The 16,227-nt window shown below is 42.5% G+C and overlaps 1 protein-coding gene across 1 annotated transcript in view; it reads left to right on the top strand.

Annotated features, from left to right (window-relative positions):
- Positions 1 to 13,011: 13,011 nt before the first annotated feature.
- The window catches only part of LOC308101627 (uncharacterized protein), a gene marked incomplete at its 3' end in the record, with an annotated part of 32,164 nt that continues 28,948 nt past the window's right edge, over positions 13,012 to 16,227 (top strand). Inside the window, exon 1 of the mRNA XM_080451048.1 lies at positions 13,012 to 13,083. The remainder of the gene's footprint in view (positions 13,084 to 16,227) is intronic.

Here is a 16,227-nt window from a genome sequence, read left to right on the forward strand (position 1 = left end):
ACAGAGCCTTCATTAGAACCACTGTGTTACATTAAATGGAACAGAGCCTTCATTAGAACCACTGTGCTACATTAAATGGAACAGAGCCTTCATTAGAACCACTGTGCTACACTAAATGGAACAGAGCCTTCATTAGAACCACTGTGTTACATTAAATGGAACAGAGCCTTCATTAGAACCACTGTGCTACACTAAATGGAACAGAGCCTTCATTAGAACCACTGTGTTACACTAAATGGAACAGAGCCTTCATTAGAACCACTGTGTTACATTAAATGGAACAGAGCCTTCATTAGAACCACTGTGTTACATTAAATGGAACAGAGCCTTCATTAGAACCACTGTGTTACACTAAATGGAACAGAGCCTTCATTAGAACCACTGTGCTACACTAAATGGAACAGAGCCTTCATTAGAACCACTGTGCTACACTAAATGGAACAGAGCCTTCATTAGAACCACTGTGCTACACTAAATGGAACAGAGCCTTCATTAGAACCACTGTGCTACACTAAATGGAACAGAGCCTTCATTAGAACCACTGTGCTACACTAAATGGAACAGAGCCTTCATTAGAACCACTGTTACACTAAATGGAACAGAGATGGGGACTCGAGTTAGGGACTCGGACTCGAGTCGCATTCGAGTCGCCAAAAACGAGACTCTCGACTCGACTAGCTCTGACTCGCCCCTCAAAGACTTGAGACTTGACTCGACTCGAGCCTCAAAGACTCGTGGACAATCTTTATTTTATGTTTTTTTTTTGGACAAATAAATGAATGAAATGCCCAAGAAACTTCCACTCCCCTGTCCCCCCCCCCGCAAAGAAACCTCCGCTACAGTGCGCGCTGCGCGGAGCCGGCTTCAGTCAAGCTGTTTCATGCTGCTCATTAACGTAAACATGGAGAGGCGAGCGCAACAGCTGCTATGTGTGTGGCCGCCGCGGCCTTTCATCATAAAGTTTAAATATAAAAACTTCGAAAATAAACAAATATGTTTAGCTCAGAATCAGCTATATAACCTCAGTTATCTTGGCGTATGCTTTCATTTTTTATAAGATGGTCGGATCATCTGTGACAGCACGTTTAGGAAACATCGGATTTTCATTTCGTTAAACCCAGCTGGGTGAATATTCAACACTTCACCACGGTAAACGCTACGCTCATGTAATGTTCACTGCATAAAAGCTGTGGTTCTCAAACCTTTTCAGGCCGTGACCCCCCAAAAGAATCATATTTGAACTGGGGATCCACATTTAGTTTGACTCGGTTCCACAGATAAATATTGTGAAAATAGCAGATCTACAAGCTTGCGAGGCATTGTGAGCTCCGTTGTGGTCCCGACCCACAGGTTGAGAACCACTACAAGCAAGTGACATGTCTATGACAGCTGAGGAGACACAGAGATATCACGCCACTGCTGAGAAGATAAGACGCCACTGTAACTAACCATTTAAGCACTGCCTTGCATAAGAAATTGTTACCAGAATTAAGTATTATTTTCCATAAGAAAGGCCCACCAGTGCACCTCCTGGCCAGAAGACGGCGCTATTGTCTCCCTAAAAACTACACAAGCCTATGGACTTCAAAAATACTCTGATGTGGACATTTGCCAAAGTTTTATATATGCACTTCATTTGGGTCCTTTATTTGTTTTTATTGGCCTTATTATTCTTGCCTCTACTGACACTTTACTTTGGTTGCTTGAAAGAATTCGTTTTGAGATCGTTTTTATGAATCTGTTTTTGTAAAGCCTTTATTTTGAAAACGTCCTAAACAGGAAGGAAGTAGGATTAGGAACTGGAAGTAGTACTGTTTTGAGAGCGCGCGTCTTTGCAAAAGGACGTCAATGAATGAATGAAAACAATAACAAAGAACTTAGCGTTCTTACCGAAACGTTTTATTTTGTTTTAAGCACCTGGCTGAGGGCATAAGGTATGTTTGTTACATGCTGCATTGTGGTGTTTACATTGATATTACGTTGTATTCTTTGAATATTTTCACCAAGTTATTAGTGACTGTGAGTGTCGTTCTGCCGATCTGTTCTTGGACCCTTTGGAGGCCTCAGTGGCATGAATAAATAATTAAATAATTACCGTGGATTTAGATCGGTAATCCACAATTACAATGCATAATTCATGGAGTAAAACGTATATTTCATGTTTGCTAAAATACATAATACAAGTACAGTACAGTAACAATTTCTGTATTGTTGGTTTAAGAAGATAAGACATTTTATTGTGATTAAGATAGCTTTAATACGTTTTGCTATTTCTCATGTTTGCACTCTAAAGGAGATTGTCATTTTGTGTTAAAAACAATTTATGCTGAGGTTTTGCATCTCACAGGCTCTTTGTCAATTTGATGTTGTGTATTATTTGCATTTGTTACAGTATGGTTTTGTTGGATATTTTGTAGCAGCCATATTGTAATGTATGTTTTGTTTTCTGTTGTTTTCCCACCTATACAGTTCTTACGGTGTTATGGAATAAACTTTCATTATCATCAGTTTGAGAATTCATCCTTGATCAGCCGGGGTTTGCTTACAGTAAGAACTTCACCCATCATGTCTAATGACAGCAACAAAGAGCATCACCCCACGCTGTCTGATGACAGTAGTGTTTCACCTCATCGATCCCACAACGTCTCTGAAGACTGTGGTTCTCCTATAAAGAAAATGGAAACACCTGAAAACCCAGACCAACAGATGGAGCCCCCTCATAATGAAGGAACAGAAGAGGAGGAGCTTCACCACACTGGTCATCAAGGGAATCCAGTGGAGAAAATGTTTGCATCCATGGAAAAGGAGACCCCTCATGAGGATGAAGCGGAGATGGAAAGGCTTCGCCGCTCTGACCGCCGACGAAATCCCACAGAGAGGATGTCTGCATTTATGAAAGAGGAGGCTCAGAAAAAGGAGAAAAGAATTATCCAGTTATTCGAACAATGGAAGGTGCAGGTTTGCAAAGCAAGAAAACAGCTAAAAACAGAGATTCCTGCAAGTGAACTTACAGTGCTTGTTGATACACTTATAAAGGCAAGGGATGATGTCACAAGCATCTACCTAGAAATACGAGATCACATCATTCCATCAAATGAGACAAGAGGCCAGATTGATGTCTGTGATGCAGCTACAAAGGACATTGTGAAGATCATAAATGAGAGGATAAAATGCATCAATGAAGACTTTGACAGTCAAAATGTGAAACAATGCCTTCGTAAGCTACTTGAGCCAGACTATGCTCACTCTGTATATGGATCCACAGCCTCATCTGTGACACACAAGTCCAGCAGAGCATCAAGCAAACGGTCTTCAAGGTCCAGTACAAATACAAGTAGGTCTTCAAGCACTATTGCAGCTAAGCGGGCAGACGCATTAGCTGAATTAGCAGGCAAGGAAGCCGAGTATGAAATGTCAGAAAGTATAGCACGACAGAAGCGGGAGCTGAAAAGACTAGAGGAACAAAAGGACATAAGAGTAGCAAGAGCAAGACTACAGGCCTACACTCAAGAAATGGAACAAGAGGCCACTATTCGCCCCAACGCCCAAGAACAGCAGCAGACAAGCATAACTGCGTCACATGTGTCTCCATCCCCCATTCAACATGTCATGACAGCGTCACATGTGTCTCCATCCCCCATTCAACACGTCATGACAGCGTCACATGTGTCTCCATCCCCCATTCAACATGTCATGACAGCGTCACATGTGTCTCCATCCCCCATTCAACATGTCATGACAGCGTCACATGTGTCTCCATCCCCCATTCAACATGTCATGACAGCGTCACATGTGTCTCCATACCCCATTCAGCATGTTACTACGGCATCACATGTGTCTCCATCCCCCATTCAGCATGTTACTACGGCATCACATGTGTCTCCATCCCCCATTCAGCATTTTACTACGGCATCACATGTGTCTCCATCCCCCATTCAGCATGTTACTACGGCATCACATGTGTCTCCATCCCCCATTCAACATGTTAGGACAGCACCACATGTGTCTCATTTCCCTATTCAACATGTCATGACAGCGTCACTGTCTCCAGCCCCCATTCAACGTGTCATGACAGCATCGCATGTAACTTCATCTCCCATTCAACAGCCTGCTAACCTAATGGCAGCAACACAGCAACCTCTGTTTCCATCCTCCTCCATTCGACAGCCTACTGATGTCATGTCAGCCTCTCCACCTTCAAATACAGATATATCCTTCCTTGCTCAAGCTTTCCAAGATAGCATTGCCCTGAACAGGCTCCCAATACCTGAACCATCTGTATTCAATGGTGACCCAATTAATTTCATTGAGTGGAAGGCCTCATTTGTATCACTCATTGACAGAAAGACTATCTCTTCAGCTGATAAATTGCACTATTTGAAAAGGTATGTTGGCGGTCCAGCTCGAAAGACTCTAGACGGCATCTTCTTTAGAAGCGATGATGAAGCTTATAAGGATGCATGGAACAAGCTGAACAAACGTTATGGTCAACCATTTACAATACAGAGGGCATTCAGAGAAAGGCTTGCACAATGGCCGAAGATACAACCAAAGGATGCTGAAAGTTTAAGAGGCTTCACTGATTTCTTGAATGCATGTCAGGAAGCTATGCCTCATGTGGAAGGCCTTGACATATTGAACGACTGTGAGGAAAACCAGAAACTTGTGCATAAGTTACCTGACTGGGCAGCAGCTCGGTGGAACCGTCAAGTAACACAGGCCTTGAACGAAACTAAAAAATTCCCAACTTTTCAACACTTTGCAGGATTCATGTCGATGGAAGCAGAGATTGCCTGCAACCCGATCACCTCCTTCAGTGCTCTTCGTGCTTCAGAGCCCACATGGGAGAAACGGAATCCTAAAGACAATAGAACAGGAAAGGCCAACGTTCTTCAAACACAAGCATCTGCAGAGAACAATGAGCGAGAGTCGACTAAAGTAAGTGCTAAACCATGCCTGTTTTGTCAAGACACTAATCACATGATTCACGACTGCACTGAATTTGTCACAAGGTCATTGGACGAGAGACGACAGTACGTGAAGGAAAATAGGCTCTGTTATGGTTGCATGAAACCTGGCCATATTTCAAAGGACTGCCGTCACCGACACTCCTGTAACACCTGCAAAGGCAAACATCCTACATACCTGCACGATGACAACTATAGGAAAACTAACCTTGCACCAATCTCAAGCCAAGGTAACACCAACGAGACAAAGGCTACTGCTCTGTCCCTCAATGTCGAGCATGAAAAGTCGTCAGCAAATACGTCTATGATCGTGCCAGTCTGGGTATCATCACAGAGCAATCCAGGCACTGAAAAACTTGTTTATGCATTACTTGACACTCAGAGTGATACTGTCTTTATCGACCAGGATGTGAGCAACGATCTTCAAGCCGACTCATGTCCTGTCAGACTGAAGTTGACTACCATGCTTGGTAAGGACGTTGTCATAAAGAGTGAAAGAGTCTCAGGTCTCAGAGTAAGAGGCTACAACTCCAACGTTGTCATCAATCTTCCCCCTGCCTATACTAAGGACTGCATCCCAGTAAACCGCACTCACATTCCTAACCGTCAGACAGCTAGACACTGGAAGCATCTGTCTACAATTGTGGATGAAATTCCACCTCTGCAGGATTGTGAGGTTGGCCTCCTGATAGGCTACAGCTGTCCAAGGGCACTAGCACCAAAACAAGTGATCCTCGGGGGAGAAGATGAACCCTATGCTGTTCACACAGACCTAGGATGGAGCATTGTGGGTTGCTTAGCACCGAGCCATGAATCACCAAGTGTCAACACCATTTGTCACCGGGTAAACATTAAGGAGCTCCCCCCTGTAACTCCAGCTGATGTCATTCAGGTATTGGAGTCTGATTTCAAAGACTCTGGCGAAGATAGAAAAACGGTGTCCCAGGAGGACATCGTCTTCTTGAACAAACTACAAGAAGGCATAAGGAAGAACAACCATGGGCATTATGAGATGCCTCTTCCCTTCAAAGAGAGACCTCACCTGCCTGACAATAAGCATCTTGCTATCGTAAGGCTCAGTCATCTTAAAAGGAAGCTGCTAAAAGATGAAACGTATAAGGAACGCTATGTGAGGTTTATGGAAGAGGTGATCGAGAAAGGGGATGCAGAGGAAGTGCACGATGAAGGTAGGGAAGGCGAAAAATGGTATATACCTCATCACGGAGTGTATCACACCAAGAAGCCAGACAAACTCCGTGTAGTGTTTGATTGTTCGGCCAGTTACAAGGGAACCAGCTTGAATGATCACCTCCTCTCTGGCCCTGACATGCTGAACAACTTGAGTGGAGTTCTCATCCGCTTTCGAAAGAACCCTGTTGCCTTGATGTGCGACATTGAAAAAATGTTTCACCAATTTCATGTGTCTAAAGCCGATCGCAACTACTTGCGCTTCCTCTGGTGGAAGCAAGGAGACCTTAACTCACAACCTTGCGAGTTCCGCATGAGAGTACATCTGTTCGGTGCAGCCTCTTCTCCTGGGTGTGCGAACTATGGGCTGAAGCATCTAGCTAAGGAGAATGGTGACATCTACCCTCTAGGCTCCCGGTTTATTATGAGGGACTTCTATGTAGACGACGGGGTCACAAGTGTCGAAACCACTGAAGATGCTGTACATCTGGCAAGAGAAGCACGTGAACTCTGCGCTATGGGTGGTCTGCGGCTACACAAGTTTGTGTCAAATAACATAGATGTTCTAAAGAGTATACCACTGTCGGAATGTGCAATCAATGTGAAGGATATGGACCTCGCGTTCGATGATCTACCACTGGAGAGAGCTCTCGGGATTCAATGGGATCTGGAGTCCGACCACTTCAGGTTTAACGTCAGCTTTAAGGAGCAGCCTGTAACTCGCCGTGGCATTCTGTCCACAGTGGCCTCTCTTTATGACCCTCTCGGGTTTGTAGCGCCAGTGCTGCTCAAGGCCAAGATCATTCTTCAGGAGATATGTAGACGTGGCACAGGCTGGGACGAACCTCTCACAGATGAGCTTCGTCAAAAATGGGAACTGTGGAGAAGTGATCTGGCTAACTTGCAGAATGTTACCATAGCCCGCACCTACTCACCTGTTGGCTTTGGAAAGGTCTCAAGGACGGAGCTGCATCATTTCTCGGACGCAAGCACGAAAGGCTATGGTCAGTGCTCATACGTGAGACTCCTAAATGAAAGAGGAGATGTTCACTGTTCTCTTGTTGTAGGAAAATCCAGAGTCTCACCAATCAAGTTAACATCCATTCCAAGATTGGAATTAACGGCTGCCGTTGTTTCTGCAAAAATGAGCAACATGCTCAAGGAGGAGTTTGGATCTAATGTCACTGAGGAGTTCTTCTGGACTGATTCCAAAGTGGTCTTAGGATACATAAAGAATGAAGTTCGACGATTCCACACCTTTGTGGCAAATCGTGTTCAGAAGATTCAGCTCAGCTCCGCATCTCAACAATGGAGGTACGTCCCAACAAGTGAGAATCCTGCTGACCATGCTTCCAGAGGCTTGACCCCAAATGAGCTTCTGTCATCTATCTGGTTTACTGGACCTAAGTTCTTATGGGACAAAGAAATGAAGCTGCCAACAGATGAAACTCCAGACTTGACGATCGGAGATCCAGAAGTCAGAAGTGTTCTGATACTCAGCACAAAGGCCACAGAACAATTTAGTCTTGTTGATCGATTGTCAAAATTCTCTTCCTGGTCACGGGCTACTAGAGCTGTCGCACGCATTCTGCGACGCATCAAAGGGAACAAATCAAACTATCTCTCCACTGTAACGGAACGAGAAGAAGCAGAACACTGTATAATCAAAGACCTGCAGAAAAACATCTACCCAGAAGAGTTGAAACTGCTAAATAAAGACAGTCCCCTACCATCTCACGACCCTTTGTACTCTCTTGACGCTTGCCTTGACAGAGAGGGTGTCCTCAGGGTGGGAGGGAGACTGTGTCACTCCTCTCTTCCCAACTTCATCAAGCACCCGGCAATCATCCCCAAAGATCACCACATTACAAATCTGTTGATTGCTCATTACCACGAAAAAATTAAACATCAAGGAAAAGGTCTCACCATCAATGAAATCAGGTCCAACGGCTACTGGATTCCAGGAATCAATCGGGCAGTAGCATCCTTCATTCATCAATGCATCACCTGTAGACGGCACCGGAGGCCATTGGAAGAGCAAAGGATGGCTGATCTTCCCCCTGAACGTGTGGAACCCTCACCTCCCTTTACCTTCTGCGGTATGGACTGCTTTGGCCCATTCTTCACAACGCAAGGAAGAAAGGAGCACAAGAGGTACGGTCTTCTCTTCACTTGCTTCAGCTCCCGTGCCGTTCACGTTGAAATGCTGGACGACATGTCTACAGATGCCCTAATAAATGGCCTTCGATGTTTCATTGCCATACGTGGCGCCGTACGTCAGATCAAATGTGACCAAGGAAGCAACTTTGTCGGAGCCAAAAACGAGCTGAAAGCAGCTCTTAAGGAAGTTGATGCTGACCGGCTAGCTACATTCCTTGCTGACAAGCAATGCGACTTCAGCATGAACGCACCTTATTCAAGTCACGTTGGAGGAGTGTGGGAGAGACAGATTAGGACAGTGAGAAGCATTTTAAGGTCCACGCTTGACCTTTCCTCTGCAAGGCTAAACGATGCTTCACTGCGGACTTTCTTCTATGAAGCTATGGCAATTGTCAACAGTCGTCCACTGACTGTTAACAACCTCAGTGATCCTCATAGTCTCGAGCCTCTCACCCCTAATCATCTCTTGACCATGAAGTCTGTCAACGCCTTGCCTCCCCCAGGTGAATTTGTCAGAGAAGACATATATGGCAAGAAAAGGTGGCGACATGTACAACACCTGGTAGAACAGTTCTGGAGCCGATGGCGAAAGGAATACCTTGCCAACATCTCTCTCAGACAACGTTGGCACACGCCAAGAAGAAATCTGCAAGTTGGAGATATTGTAATGATGAAGGGAGAAGATGTGCACAGGAACGAGTGGAGACTGGGTAGAGTTTCAGAAGCCACTACTGACCAAGATGGACTTGTGAGGAAAGTCAAAATCTGTCTTGGAGACAAGAATCTTGGCAAGAAAGGGGAACGTCTTCACAAGTTTTCCAAAGTTGAGCGACCAGTTCAAAAGCTAGTCCTGCTGCTAGAGACCGATTGAATGCCTGGTTGCTGCAAAGTGTATCCTTTCATTATTTGTTTGTTTCATGCATGAGCATATGTGTGATTTGTGGCCTATTTCTTGCTTAAATGTTATTTCCAGTGAGAAATCCTTCGTTTTCTGCATTACTTAGAGTTCTGCAATTCACTCTTGATTTGGTGGGAGTGTAACTAACCATTTAAGCACTGCCTTGCATAAGAAATTGTTACCAGAATTAAGTATTATTTTCCATAAGAAAGGCCCACCAGTGCACCTCCTGGCCAGAAGACGGCGCTATTGTCTCCCTAAAAACTACACAAGCCTATGGACTTCAAAAATACTCTGATGTGGACATTTGCCAAAGTTTTATATATGCACTTCATTTGGGTCCTTTATTTGTTTTTATTGGCCTTATTATTCTTGCCTCTACTGACACTTTACTTTGGTTGCTTGAAAGAATTCGTTTTGAGATCGTTTTTATGAATCTGTTTTTGTAAAGCCTTTATTTTGAAAACGTCCTAAACAGGAAGGAAGTAGGATTAGGAACTGGAAGTAGTACTGTTTTGAGAGCGCGCGTCTTTGCAAAAGGACGTCAATGAATGAATGAAAACAATAACAAAGAACTTAGCGTTCTTACCGAAACGTTTTATTTTGTTTTAAGCACCTGGCTGAGGGCATAAGGTATGTTTGTTACATGCTGCATTGTGGTGTTTACATTGATATTACGTTGTATTCTTTGAATATTTTCACCAAGTTATTAGTGACTGTGAGTGTCGTTCTGCCGATCTGTTCTTGGACCCTTTGGAGGCCTCAGTGGCATGAATAAATAATTAAATAATTACCGTGGATTTAGATCGGTAATCCACAATTACAATGCATAATTCATGGAGTAAAACGTATATTTCATGTTTGCTAAAATACATAATACAAGTACAGTACAGTAACAATTTCTGTATTGTTGGTTTAAGAAGATAAGACATTTTATTGTGATTAAGATAGCTTTAATACGTTTTGCTATTTCTCATGTTTGCACTCTAAAGGAGATTGTCATTTTGTGTTAAAAACAATTTATGCTGAGGTTTTGCATCTCACAGGCTCTTTGTCAATTTGATGTTGTGTATTATTTGCATTTGTTACAGTATGGTTTTGTTGGATATTTTGTAGCAGCCATATTGTAATGTATGTTTTGTTTTCTGTTGTTTTCCCACCTATACAGTTCTTACGGTGTTATGGAATAAACTTTCATTATCATCAGTTTGAGAATTCATCCTTGATCAGCCGGGGTTTGCTTACAGCCACTGCTCTGCTCTTGGTGCGCAACACAGCCCGCGTTTAAGTGAATTGCCATAGGAAAATAGGAAACTAGAACCTTAGGTGAGTTGCCAGGGTGACCTACCCAGGCCCATGAAATTCATATGCAGGCATAGTAGCCAATTAGAATGAAATCTGCAAAAACTGACTCATATACTGATACAGAACCATATTGGCTATATATTATCGCTGTCGGGTGGAAATCTTGTATGTTCCTTTTTTATTATTATTTAAAAACAATTTAAAATCGTGAAAATAGCCAATCTACAAGCTGTAATTATTAATAATTAAGAAATACTATATTTTAAAGAGTGAAAAATCAACTAAAGTCATTATTAGTGCAAGTTCAATCACATTTCATTTGAATGAAAATAAATTGTGGGGAAAATACATAAAATCTCTAATCTGTGAATCTAATGTGATTTATTATGACCTGTCTATACTTTTACATCTATGCCTTCGTGTTTGTGTGTGTGTGTGTGTGTGTGTGTGTGTGTGTGTGTGTGTGTGTGTGTGTGTGTGTGTGTGTGTGTGTGTGTGTGTGTGTGTGTGTGTGTGTGTGTGTGTGTGATAGCTGCGCTATAAGACGCAAAGGAGCCTAAATGAATGTATCCTACTATTTTGATAAACATTCATTCTGTGCATTTCTCATTTCGGGTTGGGTTTGTGGACCATAATAACTGTATTTCAGCCTTAGGCTACATCATATAAATACATAATTAAATAAATTAAGAATAGAATCCCCCCCCCCCCCCAGACTCGAGACTTGACTCGGACTCGACCCTCAAAGACTCGAGACTTGACTCGGACTCGACCCTCAAAGACTTGAGACTTGACTCGACTCGAGCCTCAAAGACTTGAGACTTGACTCGGACTCGAGCTCAGAGACTTGTGGACATCTCTGACAGAGCCTTCATTAGAACCACTGTGCTACACTAAATGGAACAGAGCCTTCATTAGAACCACTGTGCTACACTAAATGGAACAGAGCCTTCATTAGAACCACTGTGTTACACTAAATGGAACAGAGCCTTCATTAGAACCACTGTGTTACATTAAATGGAACAGAGCCTTCATTAGAACCACTGTGTTACACTAAATGGAACAGAGCCTTCATTAGAACCACTGTGCTACACTAAATGGAACAGAGCCTTCATTAGAACCACTGTGTTACACTAAATGGAACAGAGCCTTCATTAGAACCACTGTGTTACACTAAATGGAACAGAGCCTTCATTAGAACCACTGTGTTACACTAAATGGAACAGAGCCTTCATTAGAACCACTGTGTTACACTAAATGGAACAGAGCCTTCATTAGAACCACTGTGCTACACTAAATAGAACAGAGCCTTCATTAGAACCACTGTGTTACACTAAATGGAACAGAGCCTTCATTAGAACCACTGTGCTACACTAAATGGAACAGAGCCTTCATTAGAATCACTGTGTTACACTAAATGGAACAGAGCCTTCATTAGAACCACTGTGTTACACTAAATGGAACAGAGCCTTCATTAGAACCACTGTGCTACACTAAATGGAACAGAGCCTTCATTAGAATCACTGTGTTCTAATGATCACTCGAGGAGATTGTGAAGTGCCGCACCGGCAAACAACCTTCGGTCAAAATGTCCTCTCAGTACAGGGTTGTGTAGCATGGAATGGCCTTCCTCTACATATAAGGGATTGTGCTACATTTCCATCTTTTAAATTCAATGTGAAAAGATGGTTGCTTGAAAACCAAAGCTGCAACCATTTGTGATCATATTTTAGTTTTTTTTTAGGCTATGTGATGTAATGTAATTGTATTTCACCGTTTGTCTGTTTTCTGATGTTATTGTTTTTATGTTTTTATGTTTTGTGTGAGGACTGCGGATGAAAATTAGCATCTTTGCTAAATCCGGTGTATTTACGTTCATGTGACGTTCATTAATATGCTCTGTCCTGTCTAAATAAACAAATAAAGTAAAGTAAAGTAAAGTGTTACACTAAATGGAACAGAGCCATAGAGCATGATTTGAAAACTTAATTACTTTGTAGATTTTGATTATTATTAAAAAACATACATTAACCACCTCAGCCTATAGATTTCGGCCATTTGAAAATAGCAGATCTACAATCTCACAATCTATTTTTAAACGTTTTTTATACATTTTGAAAACGTATTCTGCATAATGAGTACTTTCTACTTTCTTTTGGTACTTTAAGTACATTTTGATACCAACACTTTTGTGCTTTTACTCAAGTACATTTTTAATTCCGGGATTTACTTGTAACAGAGTATTTCTAAATAGCAGTATTGATACTTTTACTCAAATAAAAAATGTAAGTATACTTTTCCCACCAGTGAACAGTGACCTCTATTGGTGACACTATGTAATAGGTGATGACTATAAGTCTATAGGGTGAAATAGAAAGTAATAAAAGGTTCTTCAGTCAGAAGTGAAGCAGCAGGACGTCTACCTCTGTCTGTTGATCATTCTAAAGTCACCGTTTGTTGTTGTAAAATCAACCACGAGGATGTATTTACTCATGTTCCTGGTTACTTGGACCGGCTGGTTCACCACACCTGGAACATCTGGAACATCTTTAACACCTGGAACAGGTAAGAAGTTTTTTAAAGTTAAAGGGATACTTCACTTTCACATAAAATAAACATTAAAAATATATATTTAAAAAAAATGAAAGAAGTTATGGCAAAATAAAGGCCCCCTCACACATTAGTAGGACACTCTAATGCGTGAGGGGGCCATGAATTTTCCATAACTTTTTTCATTTATTTTTAATATATTTTTTAAATGTTTCCCCGGCCCTAAAGTGAAGTATCCCTTTAAACATGTTTCTGACAGAGAGATAAAAGCACTCTCTCTTCAGTTGTATTGTCTATAGATGGTTGGTCAGAAGGGCCTGAATGTCCCCCCACTATTGTGATTCACTGGTCTATTTATTTATTTATTTTCCAGACCGCCGCTGGTCTAGCACCGTAGCAACCCTCCGTTTCCTCTTGTGTTGCGCTATGTCGTTGTGGAGCTGCATGCTCTGTTACTGGATACGTACTGTTGATCTCTCAGGTGTCAGACAAGCAGTGGTGGACAGTAACAGAGTAAATATGCTTGAGTACTTGAGATTCTGAGGATCTGTACTTTACTTGAGTATTAGATTTTTTTGTTACTTATTACTCTTACTTGAGTACATTTCCAAATATTTTTTTTAAAACTTTTTATTGTGGATGCAACTTTTACTCAAGTACATTTCTAGGATGACTGTAAAGTACTGAGTACTTTTATGTTGGCTGTTTCTTTTTTCCACACTTCTGGTCTCACACTAGCCGTGTTTCTGGCTTCCCCCTCCGCTCGCCTCTTTGTTACATCTTGTAATGGGTGTAATTAAGAAATTAACTTCTACTTTTACTTTAAATATTTTTAAAAGCATATGTAACGTAAAAATTATGACGAGATCTACTTAAAGAGGTACTATGTACATTTTTTAATGAATAAGGATAAGGATAATTCCTTTAACAGGTCCGTTCATGAAAGTCCTTGCGGTCTTGTTTCCAATGAGGGTCTGTGAGCAATTAGGGGTTAAGAGTCTTTGCTCAGGGACATATTTCATTTCATCGACACATTTTCTGGCCTGGCCTGGAATCGTACCTGGGGCAACCAGGGCCTCTGGCTCCCCAGGTGGGCTCACTAACCACTCAGCTATGGCCGCCCCTAAATAAGATCTAATTTTGTCCAATCTGTATGGTAGAGTATGTTAATACAATATATCCAATTGGGGCGTTATATTTTATCTCCCTGCTCTTCTACTGAGACATTTAGATTGTGTCAAAGGTCATGTCTCACCTAGACACAGGATCTGACATGAATTTTGACCAGATGTGTTAGTATAGGCAATCAAAGGTTTGTGTGTGTGGAGACCAAGCAAGTCCACTTGTCTGTCGCCATCTTGTTTTGACAGGGTGCAGTTTGCCGCTGTGCATGTCGGCACCATCTTGTTTTGACAAGGTGAAGTTAACGGTTGTGCGTGTGGGTACATATGCAAATGCAGATACCAGCTTCTTCTTTGTGACCACATCCTGTCACATCCTCTCTCTGCTCTCATGAGAGCAGAGGATGTGGTCACGAAGAAGGCTGTAGATCATATCTAGCACTGAGAAATGACAGATGTTGAAACCTTCAACCTAACCACATGCCTTGCAAACAACACCTGCCTCTCTGCAACCACCATCTCTGCAGGCATGGATTTATATTGGGTGGGTAGGGTACTCAACAACAAGTCAAACACTTCAATCAAGTTTTAACCCCATACATACCTGATGAATGTCAGTTGGAAAAAATGTACCCGCAATAAAAACACTTTTTTGCTGTAAGTGAAGACAGTGTGCGTGATCACCATTCTTTCCTGTCTCATGCACTGGCTGACTGCTCCTATACACCTGTCCCAGTAGATGTGCAAAAGGACCTTTTTTACTACATTTCAAGTCATACAATTTGATTATTGGCTGATGATGAAACCATAACTGGCATAAGGACTTTGCAGATTACAGGGAGAGATTTGAATAACACACGGTATCAGAGCGGGTACATCGTGCATCCTGTGCACGTTACAAAGCATCACACAATAGTCATCCGACCGACACATTTCCTGTGGGTGCTCTGCTTTCTCATTGGGTGCTCGGGCTCCCCGGCACCCACAGGATTGGCACCAATGTCTGCAGGTCTCTGCACAAACATACACTGAACAGAGAGAATGTTCTGTTTTCTATGTCAACTATATGCATGCAGAATGAGCATGTAAGGTATTGTGTCATATCACCAGATGTTACTTATAATCTGGTGAAACAATATGTGTAACTAGAAAATATTGTTCCTATTAAGAAACAATGTGGGCTCGCTTTAAAGCCAAAAAAAACTGTAGTTATAAAAAGTACAAATTCAGTTTGACCTGGTATCTCTGTCTTTGTGTTGTGTGTGGGTGTAGACGTGCCTCCGGTTGATCAGATCGGTAGCACCTGTTATCATTCTCCTAGTTGTCATCAGTTACACACCTGCTCCCCCCTCCAGTGAGCTTGTAGATGAGCTATTTCCGAGGGGGGGGGGGGGGGGGGGGGTATGGGGTGTGGGGAGTTGTGTGAGGTCATGTTGACCAATACACACCATTAGTGTTAAATTGGAGCTTGAAATTTACAGCATTATTGCCATTAAAATTTCACCCATTTACACACACATTCATACACCGATGGCGGAGGAAACCATGCAAGGCACCAACCTGCTCATCAGGAGCAGTTAGGGGTTCAGAGTCTTGCTCAAGGACACTTCGACACTAACTCTGGGGGAGCCCGGGATCGAACTGTGAACCTCGCAGTTGCCATCCGGCCGCTGCCACCCCCTGTACTCACACTTTCCAAAAACTGTCAAGGTTTTCCCAAAATAGCAGATCTACAAGCTCACAACGCATCACATTGTAGATCGTCTTTTTTTGAATAGTCGAAGTATGACAGGGGGGCGGGGGGGTGGGGCGGTGGAGTATGGGGTGTGTGTGTGTGTGTGTGTGTGTGTGTGTGTGTGTGTGTGTGTGTGTGTGTGTGTGGGGGGGGGGGGGGGGTTGGAGCATGCAGTGTACAAACGTTTTAGCATCGAAATATACTTTGAGTACCAAAGTAAAAGTACTCAATGTTTAGAAAATAGCAGATCTACAAGCTCATAACGCGTCACATTGTAGATCGGCTATGTGTGGTTACTGTAGG

Source organism: Gymnoscopelus braueri (assembly GCF_963280865.1).
Source record: "Gymnoscopelus braueri genome assembly, chromosome: 15".
NCBI lineage: Eukaryota > Metazoa > Chordata > Actinopteri > Myctophiformes > Myctophidae > Gymnoscopelus > Gymnoscopelus braueri.